At 42.6% G+C, this 21580-nt stretch overlaps 1 protein-coding gene across 1 annotated transcript in view; it reads right to left on the bottom strand.

Moving 5' to 3' along the window:
• Positions 1 to 9800, bottom strand: part of FRMD4B (FERM domain containing 4B) — a 359361-nt gene extending 349561 nt beyond the window's left edge. The window contains exon 1 of the mRNA XM_019984894.2: positions 9662 to 9800. The gene's annotated coding sequence lies outside the window, so the exon portion shown is untranslated. The remainder of the gene's footprint in view (positions 1 to 9661) is intronic.
• Between the last annotated feature and the right edge of the window lie 11780 nt (positions 9801 to 21580).

Raw genomic sequence — 21580 nt, 5'->3', positions numbered from 1 at the left:
CTGCGTCATTGTAAAAATACTTTCTTACTCTTAATTTGTTTGAATCAAACTTTTGACCCTAGTAAACTGGACAGTCCATTCTTCTAGGCAGTGAAAGTACAGCTAGAGTGGGCACAGGGAAGTATATAAAACAGCATGCTTCTTTTTTTTTTTTTCTCTTCAAAATACAAATTGAATTAATTTAACACAGTTGGAGCAAATTACCATGATATGTCCTCAATTTGTGTCTTACGGTCACATTGGGACTGGGCTTTCTGTTCCCAGTCTAAGGGCACATGGTTTTTATTACTTAATCAGGGTCCTGCATTTCAACTTGCAGGTTTAAATGGATGCAATCACTTCATTTGTGGTAGCCTCAAATGCCCTTAACTTTTCTGATTTATCAAAGAAGTCACCCTATCTTAATGTTGCAAGATCTGTTTAAAACTGAAAGGTTACTTGATAGGAGAAGTTACGCTGAAGATCATTTTTTACCGCACAGCAAATAACATTACTGAAATGTTCCACCAACCAGCACACTACGGATAAAGAAGCTCTTTTAAATGCATTTATCTAAGACTTTTTTAAAAAAATTATAGTTAATTTACAATACTATATTAGTTTCAGGTGTACGATATAGTGATTCAATATTTTTATAGCTTATACTCCATTTAAAAGATAGAAAATACTGGCTATATTCCCTTGGCTGTACAATATATCCTTGTAGCTTCTCTGTGTTATACATGGTAGTTTGTATCTTTTAATTCTCTACGTTCATCTTGTCTCTCCTCCATCCCTCTGAGCACGGGGAGGTGTTCTCTGAGCCCTTTTAGAAGTTTTAAAGCGAGAAGAGTGCAATGGCTGTGGATAAAGTGCAAATCTTTAATAAGATTTGAAGTCTGAGCACACGTCTGGTGGTTCATAATGTAAATATCATCCCCCACTTGAGAAATCAGAGAGGTAATTAACATGGCTAAGGTCAGTGTGCTGCTGAGATGGGATAAAAACTCAGCCTTTCGGACTCTCCATCCAGGATCACAACTCTTTCTCCCCAACTCCGCCCTCATCTGGCAGAACCCTGTTGGAGTATTACACTTGGATGAACCAGGGCCAGAGCTGGCCCTGTGATCTGGGCCTCCCATTCAGGTCACATATGGTCCCCCTGCTCTTTGGTGAGGACTGAATTGATGGCTAGGCTCAGTCAGGTGCAACAAGGGAAGCCAGAAAACAATCCTCAGGCCTCATCCATTGTCAGGTTCCCTACCAACGCTGTCGGCTGTTATAAGCACCAGCTGGAAGATGGATGCTGGTATTCCAGCAAGACCTTTTGAAAATCAGGAGGGGCAGTGATGGGCCCCATGCTGTGGCAGAGGCATAATTATTTCCAATAACTGTCTCTCTGGGCTACTTGGTGACTTCCTAAGGAAAGTGCCTCCTTGTTGCAACAAAACATTCAGTGTTTATTTGCAGGAGAAAGGGGTAGGGCAAGGGGCCAATTCTGAACCCATTTCTCATAAAAGGTCACAATGCTAAAAACTGTAGTCTGGTCATGGCTTATTCAGCAAAGCAGAAATATAATCATCTCTGGCTGAGGGTTAGGATCTGTTTTCGGGGGCAATATTCTCAACTGAAACAAGATGAGCCATTAGCATCTCTGGTGAGGTATGCTCTCTGGAGAGAGAGCTGAGCCTCTCTGGCTGTGACTGTCAGGGATAACACAAAGCAGAGTCACTTGCAGCATGTTGTCCAAGAACACAGACCCAGCTGACTCTGAATTCCAGGTCTGTCACTAACCAGCTGTGATTCTGAACGAGGGTGCAGCCCCTCCAAGCCTCCCTTTTCACCTCTACAAAGTGTGAGCTATTGTGGCTCATGGTGGAGACAGAATGAAATATATACTGTCTGGAAAGCACGTGTCAAGTAGCTGGCACTGATAGAGACACAGTCAATGCGGACTATCAGGACCAGGCAACGGGGCTTGTCTTAGAAGACAGAGCTTATTCTAAGTGAATGTTTCAGTGTGTTGATCAGATTGTTAACTGAAATTTCCACTTTGTAGGTGCAGGCATTTTTTGTGGAGTCTTATCTGCTTCTTGCACCCTTCCTCATGCTCATCAAGCCTGTCTGGGAACTCTCCACTTGCTGCTACGAATCTTTCAGACCAAACCAAAACCCCACCCCCTCCTGCTACCCCACTGCAGCATCTCTGGGGCAGACCATGGTCTCTGTACCTCTCTCTCCTGTGTTGCACTTTCTCTGGATGGGGGAGTTTACCACCCACCTTCCTTCACATCTTTTCTCCCCAATCAGCTTAAGCTTCTGGGAAATGGGATTCCATTTCTCTATGGTTTTGTTTTTTGAAAAATAGTTGATGTATGATATGTTGGAGAAGACTCTTGAGAGTCCCTTGGACAACAAGGAGATCCAACCAGTCCATCCTAAAGGAAATCAGTCCTGAACATTCACTGGAAGGACTGATGCTGAAGCTGAAACTCCAATACTTTGGCCACCTGATGTGAAGAACGGACTCACTGGAAAAGACCCTGATGCTGGGAGAGATTGAAGGCGGGAGGAGAAGGGAATGACAGAGGATGAGATGGTTGGATGGCATCACCAACTCAATGGACCTCCAGGAGTTGGTGATGGACAGGGAGGTCTGGCATGCTGCAGTCCATGCAATCCATAGGGTCGCAAAGAGTCGGACTCAACTGAGCGACTAAACTGAACTGAATATAAGTTACAGAGGTACAATATAGTTATCCACAATTTTTAAAAGGTATGCTCTATTTATAGTTATCATAAAATATTGGCTATATTCCCTGTGTTGTACAATATATCCTTGTAGCCTATTTATTTTACACCTAATAATTTGTGCCTCTTAATCCTCTACCCTTATTCCCTCCCTCCTTCCCTCTCCCCACTGGTCACCATTAATGTGTTCTCTATGTCTATGAGTCTGTTTCTTTCTGTTATATTCACCAATTTGTTTTATTTTTTATACTCTACATGCAAGCAATAGCATGCATATTTGTCTCTTTTGAACTCACTTCATTTAGCATAATACTCTCAAAGTCCACCCATGTTGTTGAAAATGGCAAAATTCCATTCTGTTTTTATGACTGAGTAGTAGTATTCCATTGTGTGTATATGTGTGTGTGTATATACATGTGAAGGAAAAAGCCAACCCAATACATCACATCTTCTTTATCCATTCATCTGTTGAGGGACAAATAATGCTGCTATGAATGTTGGGGTACATTCAGTTCAGTCACTCAGTTGTGTCCGACTCTTTGCGACCCCATGGGCTGCAGCACGCCAGGCTTCCCTGTCCATCACCAACTCCCGGAGCTTGCTCAAACTCATGTCCATCGAGTCGGTGATGCCATCCAACCATCTCATCCTCTGTTGTCCCCTTCTCCTCCTGCCTTCAGTTGGGGTGCATGTATCTTTTCAAATTAGTATTTTTGTTTCTTTCAGATATATACCCAGGGGTGGAATTGCTGGGTCATATGGTAGTATTATTTTTAGTTTAGTTTTTTTTTTTTCCTTCAGAAACCTATAGACTGTTTCCCATAGTAGCTGTACCAATTTGTATTCCTACCAATAGTGTAAGAGGGTTCCCTTTTCTCCATATCGTTGCCAACATTTGTCACTTGAAGATTTTTTGACAATAGCCATTCTGACAAGTGTGAGGTGGTATTTCATTATACCTTACATTTCTTCAAATCCTCAACACGCAGCATGTGTCAAAGAATCTTCTAGGTTCTCTGATCCCTTCCTAGGTGAAGTATGGTCCACAGACCAGCGCCAATGACATCTCCCGGGGGCCTGCTGGAAATCCAGAATCTCAGACTCCACCCCAGATCTACTGAATCAGAATCTGATTCCCAACTGAGTCTTGTGCACAGAGTTGGACAAACATTGCTCTAATCCAGCATTTCCCAGACTTCAGTCATTCACATCTTCCCTTTTATAGCTTTTGCCATTTTCCAGTACTACCCACCCTATGTTTCACCTAATATATATTTTTAAGTGATTTTACATTGACACTGTCTTGCTAGCCTCACCCTAAGCAATAATATTGTCTGTTAATAATTTATTAGGCGAGGCAAGACGAAATTTATTATTTAATAAAGTTTGAAGTTCTGAGTGTAAAAACAAATTATTTTGGCACACATTAAAATAATCACTGAAGTAAAATGGTTCTCCATCTATCACCTAAAATTTACTCATATACCCCCAGGAGTTTATGTACCCTGGTAAGACAGTACTAGACATTTTGTAGCTGAATTAGAAGACATCTTCCCAACTCCAGATCCAGTATTTCCAGTTCATACCTGCTCTCACCTTGCTGGGTGGATGCGTTTGTCCTCAATTTACCAATGGTTGTGGAAGGCAGAAAACCTTGGTTCTGGCCTGCACCACCCTTAAATAACTTGCCAAGTCACATCACATATTGGGGTCATTTTTGAAGGCTGGCCTATCTCAAAACTCCCTTCCAAGTCTAACAATATAACATAATAAATGAGAGCAGAGGCTCTGAAATCAAAATGACTGGGGGTTGCAAGTAATGGCTTCATTACTTGCTAATGTCATTAAATCTCGGTTTTCCTCATCTGGAAAATGGGAGTAATAACAACAACAAATGGCCATAACATTCAGATCACAGGACTTGTAAAAATAAAGAAAATGATAGCTAAAAAAATTCTTAGACTTAAATGCGGCACATAGTGTTCAATTAAAAAAACATAACTATTACTATTTTTCCTAGCTTCATCAAAGCACAAATAATAGTTAACATTTATTAAATATTTAGTATGTAGCAGGCACCACATGAAACAATTTTATTTTATCCTCTATCCACACAATGAGGTAGGAACTCTGATTCTCCCTACATTAGAGATGAAGAAATTAAAGCACAAAAAACGTTAAGCCACTTTCCTTTATATTTTACCATGTAAACATGCATCCTCTTGCATTGGTAGATGGATTCTTTATCATCAGCGCCACCTGGGAAGCCCTGGCACGCATTCTTAAATATCATTTAATCTTGCCTGGTAAGAGGAGCTCTTTATAATTTAATCTATTAAAAAGACCTCTAATCATGGCCCCCCAAAACATCCTTTATAGGTAAAGTAACCATATAAGTTATCATTCAAACTGGAGTCACAGACATTAACCAGGACTGACCCAGGTAAGCCAGCATGATCACCTGACTTCCAGGATCCTCTGCTGGAAATGAATATTATTCTCATAGCCAAACACACATAGGGTCCCCTTCCCACTGGATACTTGTACATAAAGTGACAGAGGACAATTAAAAGCAGCACATCCCCAGGGGTGAAGCAACACTGACTCAGATAAATACCTGCAGGCTGAAGAGCTGCCAAGCAGAGAATTTATTCACCTTGGGCCTTAAGGAGATGTACTCTTCAAAGACTTTTCTGGAAGACACTACCAAAATAACCATGGTCACCACATTCACACAACACACTGACTAAAAGAACTGCCTCCCAAGATTTGCACATGGGTGCAAAAAAGAGATTTGGGGTCTGCAGTGGGTTTTAAATCAGTATATCTGCCTTTTTTTGCCCCTCAGTGTCACCGGAAAGTATAGACACCACCATCTCTTTGACCTGTTCTACATTTTGATCTGCAAATCTTGACACTGACCAAGGTAAAGTGACAGCTAAAGCTTTCCTTACACACACGAAAAATCATAGCGAAAACCTATCTGCCTGAATATAAATCAGCTTGTCCTCCATTATCTTGGGCATCAAAGAGAACAGAAATCAGTCTATGTTGAGTTAGGCACTTGTGTGTTGTGGCGAACATTCATTCACTTCCCAGCAATTGTATTCACCTGGAGGTCAGGGCCTCCCGCATCCACGGTCCACAGGGCCTGGGTGGGACTCCCACTAGGGCAAAGAGTTTCCTTCAGCCAAGCCAACTGGGCCAGTCAAAACTGGTGCTGAGACGTTTTGTTCAGCAACTGGAGAAGGAGGGTTTATGCTTTTTCTCTTGGTCTTGAATCTGGAATTGTGTAAACCGGCAACTGCTACCGTCATTGTCACCCAACAGGGAACAAAAAGGAAGAAAAAGGCAGAATGAAAGATAAAAAAATTAATCAGATCCTGAAGTCACTGTTCAACCCTGAGGAAGATGCTCTTGAAATCAGTCTTACCTATGCACCTTTTAGAAAATTCAATCTGTATATATGGGATATATATATATATATGTCTATATTCTAATTCTATTTAAATTGCGTGTTTATCAACTTATGATACAAACACATCCTGTGGCAGTGACTTGCAAACTTTTTCATAGCAAATCATAGTGTGAATTATACTTTATCCAGCAAAGTGTACACACAGTCTCAGATTCAGGACGGACTCAAAGGTTCATGAAACTACAGAACCTTTACTGACATTAAGATGATGCTGATATTTTCTGTCCCTGTAATACTTAAAAGGAAAAAACTGATGTGACCCACTAAACTGATTTCCTGAACTTCGTTTTCAAAAACACTGCTTTATAAGATTAGGTTAAAAATGGATTTCACCGGAAAGAATGAGATTTTTTTAAAACTGACACAGGCTATTGAGGAAAATAGGAGGTTTGGCTCCTAAACCAAACATCTAGCAACAGAAAATTGCTACTTTACAGTTTCTTTCTGGCCACACAGGACAGGCACTTAACAGAAAAGAGAAAAGAATTTTAATGACCGAGATATAAATGAATTACCAAAAAAAAAGGTATGTGGCTTTTAAAGCAAAACAAAAACCACGTCTACAAAGAGAGAGAAGAGAGATATCTAAGGAAATTAAGACCCAAGTGCTGCTGATGAGCTGAGTTACATGATTTAATAATTTCACTGAACCTCAGCAGTGGCTGAGTATTTTAAAATAGTGCCTTCATGATAACATCAGATCTCTAGGGCAGATTTAGGGGGAGGGATGGAGAGAGGGAGGGAGAAAGAGAGAGAAATTCCTTGCAGTATAAGACTGATGCCTTCATTTAAGTGTGTAATGTGTGTAAAATAAAAATGAAGAGTTCCTGAAGTTTCAGACAGTTACTGCAGGCTGGACAAGACAGGACATTTTTGACGGGGGTGGGGGAGCTGACAGGATATTTTTAACTGTTTTCCATGTACCTTATTTGTATTGTCAGTTAGCCAAAATTTCCTTTTTGTCTGCTCAAAAGCACTGCAGAGTCTTGATTCAATCTGTGGACTCAAATGGACAGCTCGGATTCTCAGGCTTGCTAGAAATAGAGGCCAGTCCAGTAAACAGTCCTGAGAAAACTGCATTTCCACTCCAGAGAGGCTGGTGAACTTAACTCTGCCCATACTTTTCTAGCTTGTCAGGCTCATGCACAGTTGTCTGCCTGTTTGAGAAGCCATTAACTTTCCCTCCACTAACATGCAAATTCAAAACCATTATTCATTTCCAAACCAAGTGAAGTTTAAGACAATCGCTTGCATGCTCGGAAGAGAGTTCTGAGAACTTTTTCCCAGGGATCATGAAAAACAGACCTAACTATAATAGTAGGTTAGGTGGATTTCCATCATCATAGTGTTCAAATGCATTATACCTGCATTACTGAATTGAAGCAAATGAAGTGTTTAATTAATATCTGCGGATGTCATGAGGAAATGATAAACCTCTTATGTTCAAGAAGTTCTTGGAATTGCGTAAATACTTCTGGCCATCTTTTAGAAAACAATAATAAGCACTGTTCAAAAGGTAAGGGTGAATGTGTGCGTGTGTGTGTGTGTGTCCGCGTGCATGCACATGAGTGCAGGTACATTCACTCTTTATATCAAATTTTTCAGATACACAAAAGAAGTAAGACTCATAGAGTTATCAATATACCCATCGCCTAGTTTATGACATTGAATTTAGAGACCAAATTATACCCTGAGTGTTTACCTTGGTTCAGCCATTCTTTTCAATGTCATTTGATTTAATCTTATGAATCCATTGTTGTGTTGTAATTATTTTTGCTTCATCATTATCAGTGTCACCACAACACAGCCTTGTTAAAGGCACTGTTATGGTTAAAAGCCTGGCATTTGGAAACAGACCTGATGTAAATAAAAAATTATCAGTGTAACTTATGGCAGGTTACTTAACCTCCCTCGAGGGCTCAGTTGACCACTCCGTGGACTGTTTATGATGGTCCCAAACTGCCTACTGGGATGCCTGTTTCATAGTAAATTCTCGTAAGCACCATTCCTAAAGGGTATGTGTGTGCTTGTGCTCAGTCACTAAGACGTGTCCGACTCTTGTGACCCCATGGACTGTAGTCCGATAGGCTCCTCTGTCCATGGAATTCTCCAGGCAAGAATACTGAAGTGAGTTACCATGTCCTCTTCCAGGGGGTTTTCCCGACCCAGGGATTGAGCCGGGGTCTCCTGGGCAGGCGAGTGTGTATGGGGGATTAAAGAGCAGTCTGCTGAGGTTAAGTAAGGTGAAGCTGCTTCTCCCCCGCAGAGGTTTGATAGGGAAGCTCCACAGACACATTCTCTTTACGACAGGAAACAGCATGCCAGGGACCGCGCTAAAATCCTGCACCCAACCTCCAAATGAGTTGACAAGTTTATGGGCAAACACTAGCTAACCTTGAAGGATCAACAACCTTTCCCTAAAGACTGAGGCTGTCAGCACTCCAGGGTCGTTCTGCCCCCACCCCCACACCCTCCAGGGGCCACCTTCCAGATGCTGCTGTCTGGGTACCAGCAAGCAGATCGAGTCGGTTCGCAAAGTTCAGAGGAGTTGGCTTTGGTATGCTTACAAGTCCTAGCAGATCGCAGGAATGTTCACGATAATTATTACCCCACCCAGGAGCGCCCAGCCCAACCCTCTCACATCTGGAAGGAAGCGGCCACACAAAGAACAAGCGAGATCTCCTCCTGCGGCAGCGTTCTTAGATCCGGAGAAGGTTTAATACAAGCTCTCACCCCTTTTGTGAACAAGACCAGGCACTGCTCGGCAATATCGTTCGGAGTACAGATCATTCAACGCAAAGGAAGAGTTCATCCCCTAGCCCAGATCGAATGGAATTTCCCAAAATATCATCTTTGTTTTTCCCTCCCTAGACAAAAGTAAAAAGTGAAATATTCTAGAAAATAGAGAGGGAGCGAACCACACGCATACAGCCTCTTCAACACAGCAGCGGCTAGGGGCAGACACACCTATTTGAAAAGAGCAGCCAAACCAAACCCTTAGCATTCTCTGCAGACGCAAAGGATTTCCCCCTTCCACTCTTCTCGCCGCTTTTTGAAAGTATCTCTGGGCAGAGGGATCTGGGATTCATCAGCATTTCTCCCCACCTCCCACGAACGCGCGGCAATCAAAGCACATGGTCTCTGGCGGCGCGTTTGCAAACCCCACCAGCGCCAACGCCCAGAAACCGCCAAACTTCCTGTCTCCACACTACCAAAGCGACCGAAGCGCCGCCGCGCCAAGTGCCCGAGGGACTCCAGCGGAGGCTGCAGGCAGCCAGGGAGCGGCGGGGCGGGGTTTCCTGCCGGCAGGAGCGCCCGGGACCCGCACCTCCACTGGGGGTCTCCAAACGCGCGCGCTGCGCCTGGAGCGCACGGGAAGCGGCGCCGTGGTGGCGCGTCGCAAGGTCGTCCCCCTCAGTGCGCTCCGGGCACCCGGGGCAGTCATCCACCTACCTGCTCTCTCGCTTCCAGCCTCGGGCGCTCGGCGGACTGTCGACCGCTACTTTATTGTCTCGGCTGCTCACCTCGCAGGACCTGGGGACCCGGCTCTGCGCCAGCTCCGCAACTCCGCTCTACGTAGCGCCTTCCTGGGCGGCTGCTTTCTTCCTTCTCTCTGCCCAAGCTCCTGCTCAGCACATGAGCCGCGCAGCCAGACTCCCGGACTCGCAAGGCAGCCAGCGCCTGCCGCATCCCCCGACCCAGGGTTGCTAGTCGCCCCCGCCGCCGCTCTCCGCGCGTCCTCGCTTGATCCACACTTAAAGCGGCGCTCCGGGCCGCCCTCCTCGCGTCCTGTAGTCCTTCCGTCCTGCCTATCTCTTCGCTGTCAGCCCCGGCTCTGGGCTCCCTCTCCCCAGCTGCCCCCTCCCGCCGCCTCTCCGGGGGCTGGGGCGGCCGCTGCCAATGAGACACTGCTGAGGCGCTGTTCCGGCCCAGTCATTGTATCGGGAGGGGAAGAAGGGGAGGGGGGAGCGAGAGAAGGGAGGGGGCGCCCTCGGCCCCCGCCGCGCGGCTGTGGGCTGGGCTCGTCTTCCCGACAGAGAAAAGGCGCTGGTGCCAAGGGGCGCGGAGCGGTTGGCGCTGCCAGGAGTGGGGAAAAGGGAGGGGGTCGCCAGCCCGCGCCTATCTTCTCTCCCTCCGGCTCTAAAGCACTGGGAGGGACTTGATTCCGCTTTCCAGGTTTCAAGCATCCCGACTCGACTGCCCTTAGAATAAAGGGAATAAAACACCGGCGGCTGCAAGAGGCGCAAAATCTAGCCAAGGATGGGACTGGGTCCGACTAATGACTTAATTTGAGATTCCAGCAAACTGGTGTTTCGGCTCTTGAAAGAAAGAAACAAAAAGAAGGAAAGAAGGGAGGGAGTGTACAGAGAAAGAGAAAAGAAAGAAGAGAGAGAGAGGATGACACAGAGAGGCAGAGACAGATAAAGAAGAGGGGTGAAAGCGAAAGCCTCCCCAATGCCAGGCAGAACAGTTATGTGATTCAGGAGTGTTTTATTGTGTTTTCTTTACAGATGAAGAAAGGAGAGAGAGGGGTTAATTCAAAATCGCTAATAAGTGGCAAGACAGGGGTTCCAACTTGATCTGATGCTGAGTGTAGGATAGCAAAGAAGAGAAGAGGAAGAAGGGAGGACCATTGGTGAAGGATCTATTGAGGTTTTCCTATTGTCTCCAAATGAGTTGGCAAGTAGAACCCTGGAGTACACGGGACAGGGCCGAGAGAAAATATTTCTTACACAGCTTTAAATGTGTGTCCCAGTTCCACACCCACTACTCTATACAATATGAATGAATTCATTTTTAAAACTCAATCCACTTTGAAGAATATTTTGTGACTACTACACAATTATACAGCTCCATATTTTTGTGAATGTTTTGGTTGAATCATCCAGTATCAATATTTGAAAGAGACTTGCTTCTGTTACCCTGGTATTGGCATTTCTCCTCCTCCTCCTCTTCCTTTTCTTCTCCTTCTTCTCCTTATTCTGACCACCAGCCTACAAAAAAAAAAAAAAAAAAAGGATGGTAAAGGGGGATAGAGGGGCTGTCTTGATTTCCCAGGCCCTGGCATAGCTGCTACTGACATGAAATGACAAGCAAAATCAGTAAAAGCTTGAGATGGAGTAATGTATAATATTGTATCTGTGCAGTGTGAGGTTTAATTAAATTTTCTTCAGGTGTCAGAATGGATTGCTTGCTTTTAATTAAATAGAAGATATTAAATGAATAGCTAACATTTATTGAGTGCCTATTACATGGCCCCCTGACCTAAGCTAAGGAAGCACTTTATTTGGTTTATCATGTCATTTCATTCTCCTGAGAGAAAGGAGTTGACCTGGAAGCCCCTTGAGGCCAGGGTTTATGTTTGCCTAGTTCAGTTCTTGCTGCTGCTGCTAAGTCGCTTCAGTCGTGTCCGACTCTGTGCGACCCCTGAGATGGCAGCCCACCAGGCTCCCCTATCCCTGGGATTCTCCAAACCAGAACACTGGAGTGGGTTGCCATTTCCTTCTCCAATGCATGAAAGTAAAAAGTGAAAGTGAAGTCCCTCAGTCGTATCCGACTCTTCAAGACGCCATGGACTGCAGCCTACCAGGCTCCTCTGTCAGTGGGATTTTCCAGGCAAGAGTACTGGAGTGGGATGCCATTTCCTTCTCCCAGTTCAGTTCTTAGCACATTGCAACTCTCTATCAGCTGAGTGAAAAGATCCCCATTTTGCAGAGGAGGAACTTGAGGCTCAGGGAAGTTTACTGCTCCACCCAAGAATATGAAACTAGAAAAAAAAAAAAAAAAAAGAATATGAAACTAGAAAGAGGTCATGCCTATATTTAAACTTGGGTCTGCAGACTCCTTAACCACCATGCCATACTGTCTAGTCAAGGAGAACAGCAACACAGGACCACAGGTAAGGGGACATTGCAGAGATCAATGCTTGCTTCGCCCTCATAAATAAGGGCATAATTTCTTTGGAGAGGAAGCCGGTACATGTAAAGCAGTCGCTAGAGAACCACACGAGAGTGTAGGGCAAAGCAGAGCCATGCAATGCAGGGGAGATGAATAGGATAAGGCTGAGCACCTAAGAAGTTGCTTGGAGCATATTTGGGGGAAAAAACTGGACACAGTCTTGAATGTGAAAAATGCAACATAAAATATGTCAGTAAGGTTGGTCTGGGTCAGAGCAGTCCAGGAGAATTTTCCGGAAGATGTGGGATGTTTTCTGGGTTTTCTTAGTGCAAAGGGGCTCTGCCTTGGCAGTGGGAGCTCCAGGGCTGTTTTCTCTGGGTTGAAAGCCCAGCTTTTCTAAATATTCAACCTAAAATAGGGATAATAATAATGCTGACTTTGTAAGTTATTGTCAGGACTTAATTTGTCAATATACAGAAAGCACTTTAAAATTTTAATTTATTTATTTTTGGCTGTACTGGGTCTTAGCTGTTGCACTGGGACTTTTTTTGTAGTTGTGGCAGGCGGGGGCTACTCTTCACTGTGGTTCATGGGCTTCTCACTGTGGTGGCTTCTCTTCTTGCGAAGCACGGGCTGTAGGCTTGCAGTCTTCAGTAGCTGTGGCACACAGGCCTAGTTACTCTGCGGCATGTAGGATCCTCCTGGACCAGGAATCAAACCAGTGTCACCTGCATTTACAGGCAGATTCTTAACCACTGGACCAAGGAAGTCCTAAAAAGTTTTAATAGTGCCAAATCATGGTAAGGGCTTCTCTGGTGGTTCAATAGTAAAGAATCGCCTGCAGTGCAGGAGATTCAGGTTCAATCCCTGGGTCAGGAAGATCCTCTGAGAAGGAAATCACAATTCACTCCAGTATTCTTGCCTCAGGGCTATCCTGGGGGCTCAGAAGGTAAAGAATCCTCTTGCAATGTGGGAGACCTGGGTTTGATCCCTGGGTTGGGGGAGGGCATGGCAACCTACTCTACTATTCTTATCTGGAGAATTCCCATTGGCAGAGGAGCCTTGGAGGGCTATAGTCCATGGGGTCGCAAGAATTGGACATGATTTAGCAACTAAACCACCACCACCACCCCATGGTAAATGCTTAATAAATATTAGCTCATAATATTAAAGTGGGTATTATTATAATAAAGTACAGCCAAAAATAAATAAAATTTTAAAGTGCTTTCTGTATATTAACTAATTCAGTCCTGACAACAACGTACATATTATTAAAGAAAGTATTAAAGTGACTTTCTTTCCAACTTAGTTTTCTGATAAACCAATATTTATAAAATACCAGGAGCCTGGTGGGCTACAGTCTATGGGATCGCAAAGAGCTGGACACTACTGAGCGACTAACACTTTCATTTTCACTTTCAGAAATAGCTAAATAAAAGACACAATACAATAGAACAAAGAAATCATTTTAAATTTATTCTTACCCTAGTACAGAATTATCAACTTGGGCTGCAAATGAGAGGGGATGGTTTTGTTTTTGTTTTTAATACTCAACACAATCACAGTAGAATATCTGAAAGTGGAGTTAGGCTCCATAGGTGCAATTAGTTACAGCCACAATTGGGAACTACTGTGAAGTTGGTATGCCTAGGAACTCCCTATAGAGCTTGACCAAACCTAGACTCCTGGACCTCAGCTCCAAAGGCTCATGGAGGAACTTGCCTGGTGGTCTAGTGGTTAAGAATCTGCCTAGTAATGCAAGGGCACAGGTTAAACCCCTGGTTGGGGAACTAATATCCCACATGCCAAGGGGCAACTAAGCCCATGTACCACAACTACTGAGCCTGTTCTACAGAACCTGTGAGCCGCAACTACTGAAGTCCTTATGCTTAAGCCCACGCTCCGCCGCAGTGAGAAGCCCATACATCCCAACAATGAGTAGGCTCCACTTGCTGCAACTACAGAAAGCCTGTGCACCAATGAAGACCCAGTGCAGCCAAAAATAAATAAATATATCTTTTTTTTAAAAGAAGACTCCTTGACCAGAAATTTGTATTTTTAACAAGGTTTTTTTTAATTCTCATTGAATGAGAAACACTGCTTCGCCCTTCCCCTACACCATTTGTCTCCCACTCAATGTCAAGGTTCACAGATATTTTTCCACCCTAATTTAACAAATTTTTGTTATGAATCCAGCTCTCTGTTTGAATTTATATTTAATTAAATGAACATTTATACTAATTTCACATAAATCTCTGGAACTGGGGTATAAAGATGAGTAAAACCCTTTTCTCTAGCAAGGGATTTAACAATTTGCAAGAAAAGATGCAAACATGAATAGCTGTACTAATAAGGCTTCGGTGTTTTGAGTGCTTACCATGAGCAAGGCCCTGTAACAAGTGCTTTATTTCTAGGCAAGGTGAAAAATGATATATATATAAAAGAGAAATTCAAAGGATGCATTTGAGTGAGGAAAACCAGAAATGGCTTCCTAAAGAAGGGAGCACTTCCAAGCTGCTTTCTTGAGAGAAACTGTTCCAGTTACATGAGAGCATGTTCGGTGACTGAACAGAAAAGCAGAGAAGCCCCGGAGACTATAAGTGTGAAGAAGCAACCTGAGAACTTCTCAAAAGTGACAAACTCATGGTCCAAGTAAGTAACAAAGCAGTGAACTAGACAGGTGTGAAGCAATGGGGAATGGTGAGACTGTGGCAAACTAGAGAATGCGTTCTCCCCTTCTAAAGGACGCAGCCACTGTCATTCCTAACACACTGCTGCCATGTGGGAATGTTGGTCTCACTGATCAGATGTTTTGATTTTTCAACCAAAGCTGGAAATTTGGATTTTGACATGAAATCTCCCAATGTTTAAAAATTCTTGACACCAACCAAAAATTTCAAAATATTCTGTACATAAAATGAAAGATGTCTTCAGGCTAAATCCATTTATGGACCGCCCACTTATGATCTATATTATGGGTTTGGCTGGAAGAAACATACCCAGAGAAAAAACAAATAACAACTCCTATACTTTTGGGATGACTCAGTTCAGCTCAGTTCAGTTCAGTCGCTCAGTTGTGTCCGACTCTCTGTGACCCCATGGGGTCACAGAGGCAGCACGCCAGGCCTCCCTGTCCATCACCAACTCCCAGAGCTTACACAAACTCATGTCCATTGAGTCGGTGATGCCATCCAACCATCTCATCCTCTGTCATCCCCTTCTCCTGACTAGTGAATATTTAATGCTGGTTTGGGCCTTATGTAGAAACATGGCAACAACCAAGATAAAACAAATGGGTCTTGACTTTCAGAATCTCAGAATTTAGTTGATGAGGCAAGACAATGCACAGGAACAAAATGACAGCAATAAGCAACAAGAGCAAGCACTTCTGCCCTGATAGCCTTTCCAGTGAAAATGAGGGCCTCACCTATTGCTCTGTGCATAATAGAATGTTGAAGCTTGAGCTTTTTGGTGCAAGACTGTGCTAGAAATTCCCTGGACTCCCACTTTCAAGCCCTTTATGTTCTGTGCAGTATAAAGGAATGTGCTTTGGTATGTGTATCATGAGGTTCCGCCACTGAATTAATGAGAGTGTGCTTCATAAATATTTTATTTCCAAAATAAAAAGGTTTATGTATGCATGTATTTGTTTGTGCTAGAGGTAGATATACACTTACTGGATGAGTTTTTGACAATGAAAAAAAATACACTATCACTGTAGTATTCAATCCTCTTAGCTTCAGCAACATTGTGCTTTCCAAAGATCTCCTGCTGAAAACCCAGATGTGGGAAAAGAACATATATACTGCTTGCATAGTTTGTGGCTAAAAGCATGTGGATGGGCAAATGTTTCTTAATTTATAATAAGAAAAACATGCTCATGTTTGTTAAGCACATTATGGATGTGGTCCCTTTTAGTTATTAATAGCAACCCTACATAAGTCAGCATCTTGTTCTCGCCATACTACACACAAGAAAACTGAGGCCCAGAGAAGTGAAAGGATTTGCTAAAGATTACACAGCCTGTAATGTGTATGTGCTAAGTTGCTTCACTCATGTCCAGTTCTTTGCGACCCTATGGACTGTGTCCACCAGGCTCCTCTATCCATTGCATTCTCCAGTCAAGAATACTGGTGCGGGTTACCATGCCCTCCTCCAGGAGATCTTCCTGACCCAGGGATTGAACTCATGTCTCTTGTGTCTCCTGCATTGGCAGGTGGGTTCTTTACCACTAGCACCACCTAGGAAGCCCACACAGCTGGTAAGTCAGGTGTTAACGTTTGATCCCAGGTCTTCCTGACAGTGGGAATGGAGGTCTTCCCCACCACAACGTGAGATCTAAACTTTTTTTTTATGATTTTGTTATTAATGTAATGACTTGGATAGATAGGACTATTTTCTAGATTCACCATAGGGATTTTTAAAAATTGCATCTCAGAAATATTATCCATATTAAAAACGACACTTATATAGCTAGTCTGTTGTTTAAGATCAGTTACCAAGAATCACATTAATGAGACTAACAGCCATCTCTTGATACACTCTAAGTTACTTCGCCCCTTCTGAAAAGGTACCATGTATCATGCATTTTTGTGTAAGCCTGGACACACTCTGTCCCTGAAGGCACTTAGTGAGTGAGTGAGTGAGTGAAGTCGCTCAGTTGTGTCCGATTCTTTGCGACCCCATGGACTGTAGCCTACCAGGCTTCTCCGTCCATAGAATTTTCCAGGCAAGAGTACTGGAGTGGGTTGCCATTTCCTTCTCCAGGGGATCTTCCCGACCCAGGGATCAAACCCAGGTCTCCGGGATTGCAGGCAGATGCTTTACCCTCTGAGCCAGAAGGGAAGGCACTTAACACACATGTAAATAACAAAAGGATGACCTGTTACTTCATGCCTCTGTGGGGAGAGTTTATTGTAATTGATGCATCATCTTTCCCTTTAACCTCAGGGCCTTTGCACATGCACTGAGAGGAAATGAAAGCCTCTCCTTTCACTAACCTAAGGCTGCTGTGTTTTTATAGTCAAATGTGGCACAAACATATGAAGTTATTGTGTACAATCTTTGCATACATCACAATGTAAATCATTAAATAAGTACTTTGTTTTAAGTGTGCTAATGATGATGTCCTGAAACTAAAAAATTAGAAAACTTAAATGGTTATATCTAAACACAAACTAATATTAGGGTAAATCATAGGAAATTGCCTTGTTGTGGTTAAAGGTCACGTATCGGCAAATTCATAGAGTTCAACCTAGTAGGAAGCTGTTGCTGATAATTAGTTTTGAATGTGAACTTGTGTTCTTAGGCTATCTGCCCTCGCTTCCAGATTATAGAAGTGATATGCTTGAATGGGAACCTCACAATGATGCACACATAATTATCTTTTTTTAAAAAGATTTTTTGATGTGAACCATTTTTACAGTTTTTATTGAATTCATTACAATATTGCTTCTGTTTTGTTTTTTGGTTCTTTAGCTGCAGAGCATGTGGGATCTCAGCTCTCAGGCCAGGAATCAACCCCACACCTCCTGCACTGGAAGGTGAAGTCTTAACCACTGGACCGCCAGTGAAGTCCTCATAACTGTAATCTCCTTTGCGGGTACATCACTAAGCCCTTTTTATATGTGAAAAGGCTTTTTAATCATTTTCTTTTGGCATTTCACTGGCTGAGACACTGTGGAGAAAGGCCAGCCCTGCAGTCCAGCTCCTTAGTGAAGAGCGTGAGCACTGGGGTCCAGGGAAATCTTAAATCAGATTGTTCAGAGACTATCATCTTTCCTGCCAAAGGCCAAGGACAGTCCTTGGGAAATAAAACAAATGTCCTTTAGCAATTCTGCAACAATGTTACTTAATCACAAAGATTCCAATCTTGTTGGAGTAGATCATTTAGTAATGACTTTGGAAATAACTCACTTTCACTGAAGAGGTTGCAAACTGGTATGTATTTTGGCCTGTCTGGTGTTTTCTAAGTTGCTCATGGTTAAAACTTGAATATGTTAACAGAAACCTCTGGACTCATATGTGTGGGTATACTTGAGTGTCTTTGGTGGAAAGATTTAAAGTCCAAGCTATATAACTTGATGTTGTTCTGTTATTTCTGAAAGGAGATTTTAAAAATGTTAATCTAGATATGCTAATTTTCTATAAACAGGCCACTCTTTAATCATTAGACTTGCTTTTCATGTTTCTAGGATTATTTCATCAAAAATTCATGATTTCCTTTAAAAATAAATAGAACAGGGAAACAAAATTTCCATTAGCTCAACATGTTTTTCCTCCACACTCCAGAAATGACTGTGCTGTGCTGTGCTGTGCTTAGTCGCTCAAACATGTCCAACTCTTTGTGACCCCAAAGACTGTAGCCCACCAGGCTCCTCTCTCCATGGGGATTCTCCAAGCAAGCATATGGGAGTGGGTTGCCATGCCCTCCTCCAGGGGATCATCCCAACCCAGGGAATGAACCCAGGTCTCCCACATAGCAGGTGGATTCTTTACACTCTGAGCCACCAGGGAAGCCAAAAATGACTAGAAGGGCTCTTTCAATTTGGTGGTGATATTGTTTCAGCTTTCCATATGTCTGGTTCAGTTGGAAGATCCTGTTGTCATGCTGCAATCCCTTTTTAGGGTCAAGAAATGATTAGATTCGGAAGAATTTAAAGAACTTTTGGTCCATAGGTTACAAATTCAAAGCTTTGAAGGGCCAGGCAAAAACACAAATAAGTACATTGGGTCAAGTGTGTGACAATAGGGAAGAGTGGAGACTGTGGCAAATTGGAAAGCACATGCCGTGTCTACAAAGATCTCCACTAACAATAACAATCCATGGTTGAGAAACAGTGTTGTCAGAATTGCTTTTCGAGAGAACCCAGAATTCTGGATGCTTATTAAAATCTCTAAATTACCAAATGTTGACAACTAGTTTGAAACCATTTTAAGCACTTGGCCAAACAAAAACATATTTGCAAGCTTGAAACAACTCAAGGGCCTCCAGTTTGTGACTATTGATCCATTCCAACTCCCTCATTTTGCAGATCAGGAAACTGAGGCTCAGAGAGTGAGGGTGACTTGCCCAAGGGCATGTGGCTATTTACTGTGGAAAAGAAAGGGAAATCTTGGCTGCTTGGCTTCTAACCTGGGGCTGTTCCGTTACAAACATCTGCTTCTATTTTCTTGCTAAGATTTAAATAATGTTCTAATTATATGATTTCAAATGTTGTACATTGTTTAAAAAAACATGATGATGATGATATTCACTGGCTTTGGAGCATATAATTTGCAATAAATGGCTTTTATTGACATGGTCACATAACCTAAATTGGTTCTAACATTTATAACACTAGTATAAATCTACTTCCATTCATGTATCCAGAAAACTTTCTGCCTCTCTCCTCCCCTTCATGTTTCCTACCTTCATCTCTACTGGATCTGCCCAAATATAGAGAAAAACTAAAATATTTTAGAGGATCCACGTTGACTTCTCTACCATGAATAAGAACTAGGTGGGCAGAAAAAGAAAAATACACTTGTGAATCAATGACTGTAAAAATGAAGCCATGCATGCAAGGCATTTCAGGGCAGTTTGCTTGTTTTGCCAAAGCAAACATAATACACAGTAAACTTGTAAGGAACCCAGTATACTTTGAAGGAGTGGGATCATGTCTGTTAGAGTTTCAGTAACTGAAAATCTCCATTATATATCTGAGATTTTTTTTCCTCTTTCTGAAAAAAATTTAAAATACTGAATAATTCAGTTTAAAATACAGAATATAAGAAACATCTTTGCAGCTACCCATCAGGATTGGATGCTTTAGCTTTTTTTTTTCCTTCCCCATCATCCTTTGTTTTCAATTAGAAGAAATGAGTTTCCAGAAAACTTGACATTCCCCTTGCCTTCTCTTCCCCGCCTTATTCTTATCTCTAATTCCCAAGAAGCAATTACCATCCTGAATTTTGTATGAATCCTTCCAAATTTCACTATAGATATATGTTTCTATTTATATTATATAGTAATATTTTATCTGTGTTATTTGTGTTTTTGAATATACATGATATCACAGCATGTGAAAGGTACTATAGCCTATGTATTTCACTTAATAACAAGTTGTTTTTTTTTTAAAGTGATCCAAATTGATGGATATGGATTCAGTTCTGGTGGCTCAGATGGTAAAGAATCCAACTGCATTGTGGGATACCCAGGTTCGATCCTGGGGTAGGGAAGATCCCCTGGAGAATGAAATGGCAACCCACTCCAGCATTCTTGCCTGGAGAATCCCATGGACAGAGGAGCCTGATGGGCCACAGTCCATGGGGTCACAAAAAGTCAGACACAACTGAGCAGCTAACATTTTCAATATTTTCATTTTTTAAAACACTGTATGATAATTTACATTTTGCTTGTTCATTTCACTAGATGACTGTGTAGGCCATTTCTAATATTTGAATCATTTTATTTTAAAATATTTAAAGTAGAAACCAATTTTCTTGGGAATAAGGGCAACCACTATTGAACCATGTACACATGTTCAGTCAGGTCCAACCCTTTACAACCCAAAGACTGTAGCCCACCAGGCTCCTCTGTCCATGGAATTTTCCAGGCAAGAATACTGGAGTGAATTGCCATTTCCTACTTCAGGGGATCTTCCCAACCCAGGGATTGAACCCGAGTTTCCCGAGCCTCCTGTATTGGCAGGCAGATTCTTTACCACTGAGCTGCCTGGGAAGCCAGTATTGAACCAGTAGTTTACTATACTACCCAAAGGGCAAGGAAGTAGAAAATATTCTACATGTCTGTCTAGATCCAGAATCCTTGACCTGTCCAGCGTATCATTAGCCCTATTGTATGGAAAACTGTGTTTTACGAATGGTAGTTTTAGGGAGAAAGCATCCAAAACTCTTGTGAGATTCTCAAGGGTAATCTATGCTCCCAAAAGGATGAAAGACCATTACTTTTAAATGTCTCCAACTAACCAAGGGAAGTAATCATTGGCCTTTTACAGTTTTTCTGCTTCTCATTACCACTTTTTGAAGGAATTTTCATCTCTCATTGTAGGTCACAATTAAATTAAGTGCGACCATTAAGTTCAGAGAAAGCACTGAACATCAGTAGCCAAGACAAGAATAAGTCAGGAAAGCCCCAGTTCTCACTGACATGGAAGTCTAGTGAAGAAGACAGCACCAAAGCCCAGGACAGAGCTTCTCAGATGTGGCACTACTGACACTCTGGTTGGATGATTCTGTGCTGTGGGAGTTTTCATGTCATTGTAGGATACTTAGCAGCATCCCTGGCCTTTACCTCCTAGATGCCTGTAGACCCTAACAGTGGTTGTGATAACCAGAATGTCTCCAGACCTTGCTAAATGTCCCTCGGTCAGGCAAAGAGCACTGATTTAATGTGATAAGCAGGATTCCTCAGTGGCTCAGTGGTAAAGAATCTGTCTGCAATGCAGGAGACTCAGGTTCAGTCTCTGGGTT

This window comes from Bos indicus, chromosome 22, assembly GCF_029378745.1.
Source record: "Bos indicus isolate NIAB-ARS_2022 breed Sahiwal x Tharparkar chromosome 22, NIAB-ARS_B.indTharparkar_mat_pri_1.0, whole genome shotgun sequence".
In the NCBI taxonomy this organism is placed as follows: domain Eukaryota; kingdom Metazoa; phylum Chordata; class Mammalia; order Artiodactyla; family Bovidae; genus Bos; species Bos indicus.
This window is presented reverse-complemented; position numbering and strand designations above follow the sequence as displayed.